This window comes from Myodes glareolus, chromosome 1 (genome assembly GCF_982192425.1).
Source record: "Myodes glareolus chromosome 1, mMyoGla1.1, whole genome shotgun sequence".
Lineage (NCBI taxonomy): Eukaryota > Metazoa > Chordata > Mammalia > Rodentia > Cricetidae > Myodes > Myodes glareolus.
Window position 1 is genome coordinate 71387974 of NC_142026.1, and position 3031 is coordinate 71391004.

The 3031-nt window shown below is 42.3% G+C and overlaps 1 long non-coding RNA gene across 1 annotated transcript in view; it reads right to left on the reverse strand.

Annotated features, from left to right (window-relative positions):
- Positions 1–413: 413 nt before the first annotated feature.
- LOC146895952 (uncharacterized) overlaps positions 414–3031 on the reverse strand; it is a 6727-nt gene continuing 4109 nt past the window's right edge. Inside the window, exon 2 of the long non-coding RNA XR_015001759.2 lies at positions 414–1884. This is a non-coding gene — a long non-coding RNA (uncharacterized LOC146895952). The remainder of the gene's footprint in view (positions 1885–3031) is intronic.

Here is a 3031-nt window from a genome sequence, read left to right on the forward strand (position 1 = left end):
GATGTGTGGGTGCTGTCCGCGGTTCTGAAACCAAGCCGCAGCGCATGTTAACGACGCTGTCCATGGTGCCGAACCACATACCCATCATAGCACACGACGGAATGGCTGGTTTCGGCGGCTGTGCGCTGTCCATAGTCCTGAAGCACAGAGCTGTGAACGAGGAGCTGGCGCATTTGCCGCCTGCGCTGTCCGCGGAGCTGACTCATGGCGCCAGGAATTGCCCCTATCCTCAACTGCATGTTCTGACTTTGGTGTTGATTTTATACAGTATAACAGAGAGGCTTAACCTTCCATTCAGAAACCTTAAGTAACTACCTATATAGGAAAAACCCTTGCTGTTGCTTGAAAACACAGCTCACTGGGGACTGTGGAGAGCATGGACGAAAGCTAATTAAGACAAAAACTGCAGCCACTTTAAATAGCCACCTTTACTTCTTAGGACAGTAAGGTCTTACTACACCCGCCGTAAGATTTTCCAAAATAATCCTTAGAAGCATGCAGAAAAGGAAACAGAGGTAAAGACCTGACCCGGGTTGAGGCTGTTGATTATCTTAAGTGCAATGGGGGTGGAAAGTGCCCTCATGAGTTCTTAGGGGGGTTGGGGTTCTTGGGTTGTGAGGTGGGGTCACGAGAAAGGTATGGTTTCTGGGGGTGGCTCCATAAGTAAATAACTTGACATGTAAGTGTGAGGACTGTTATTCAGATTCCCAGCACCCATGTGAGTGCCAAATTCAGGAAGCCTGCTTGAATTCCCCATAGTGTGGGAAGCAGAGACAGGGATTCCCCCAAAGCAAGCAGTGTAGCCAGACTATGCAAAATGGTGAGCTATGGGTTCAATAGGAGGTACTGCCTTGATATACAAGGATGGGGAGTGCTTGAGGGAGACATCTGACATCAACTTTGGTCCTCCATGCACGTGAACCCTTATACTTACATGCACAGTCAAATGTGCATACACATAACACACACCTACATATTAAAAAAAGAGACAGAAATGCAATGGTGAATTTATAGAGGTACAGCATGACCTCATATTACTATGAATATTTGAAAACATGAGCTTTGAGTGGTACTTGTCAATGTTAAAGGTTGGCAATTTAAAAATGCTTCAGGTAGCTATACTTTAACATAAAGGCCACACTATTTTGTAAAGTACCTTTATCTTTAGTACTGTCTTTGATGAAAAACAGACTGTCAGAATTCATCTTGAACTATGTGGGTTCTAAGTTGTGCAAGCTCTTTAAGAACAAGTCACTGGAATAAAATCCACCCACACACTGAAAACTGAAGAATGAATGAATACATGCCTGAATGAACAAGGATTTGGTCGCCAGGAGCCAGGAATGTTCCTGCAGAGTGGTCCAACAGAAAGCGATAAGGAGCCTGTGTCCTACAATGCCCCCAGAGAGTAGAACCCACTTGTAATGCTGCACTAATACTTTCAAATTATTTTAACTTCTATTGTGGAGGTCAGAGGATAGTTTGAGGGAGTCAGTTCTCTTCTTCCACCATGTGGGTTCCAGGGATTTAACTCAAGTCATCGAGATTGGCAGCAAGTATCTACCTGCTGTGCCATCTCACCATCCCATGAAGCACTTTCTTCTTGTGACTAACCCTTCCATCAAATGGTTGAGTGTCACTATTTTCTCATCTCCAGAATAAGGAACTAGAAAGACAGAAAAGTCAAACAGAATTTGCTCAGAGTTACTCAACTGGGCTCAGAATCTTCTCCTTCTCATTTCTTCTGCAACCAAATTTTGAATTTACAAGGCTTGTCATACATCTTCTGCATAACAATGGGCGCTCTGATCATGATGGTCAGATGAGTTTATAGTCCTCTTGTACTCTATACCGCCACACAGCTGACCTTGGTAGCACCGTGTTCTGCAGACGGAATAGAGATGTATGTTTTTCTCCTACAAGCTTTTAACAATCGAAGCATTCTCAAAGTACTAACATTGCTAGGGATGCTTAGTAAAATATTACTCAGGATATTAACTCTAGACCACAGATTCTCCAGGCCACACCACCAGGAACCATAGATTAACAGCAGGAATCTTAAGGTGACAGGAATTTAAAACAGCTTGACACATCACATTTGCAGTCAAGAACAGATAGGAATGATGACAAACATCCCCACTATCCAGCTCACTTTCTCCAAACTTAAGCAGGCGAGGGCCCAAGCTATGTATGTGCACATCAACTAATGCAATCAATCCCCACATACATACACGGGGTTAGACTGTGTATGACAGCTCCTCATTGAGACTATCTTCCCAGGTGATTCAAGATTGTATCAACTTGAAAAAAAAATTACCCTACCTACCTTTGTACACTTTCTAAACAATTTTGACTCAAATGGATTATAACATAGTAGTATATATAACCAATATTTTTGAAATTTTTATTTTCCATGTTGTCACTAATACTGGAGAAAGTCATACCTCTACAATTTTTTAAATATTTTTTAAATATTTATTTATTTATTATATATTGTGTCTGTATGTATGCCTGCAGGCCAGAAGAGGGCACCAGACCTCATTACAGATGGTTGTGAGCCACCATATGGTTGCCAGGAATTGAACTCAGGACCTTTGGAAGAGCAGGCAATGCTCTTAACCGCTGAGCCATCTCTCCAGCCCCCAAATTTAATTCTTTTGAGAGGACATACATCATCACTTTACTGTACATTTCCTTGACTACCAATGGATTATCATTTCCAGGAAATGACCCTAAAATTTTCCACTAATCAGTTATATTTCATACTGCTGTTTCCCACTTTAGTTGCCAATGTTGCTGCTAGGCTAAACTTGTCCATCCTGGACAAGTGCTCTTGCCTTTGAGCCTTGTCCCCAGTCCTGAAATATTACTTTGAATATCAAGGACCACACCCTTTGTTATATTTGTTTTCTTCAGATTCATCTTTGTCTGTGTGTGTGTGTGTGTGTGTGTGTGTGTGTGTGTGTGTGAGAGAGAGAGAGAGAGAGAGAGAGAGAGAGAGAGAGAGAGAGAGAGAGATATTACACCAATT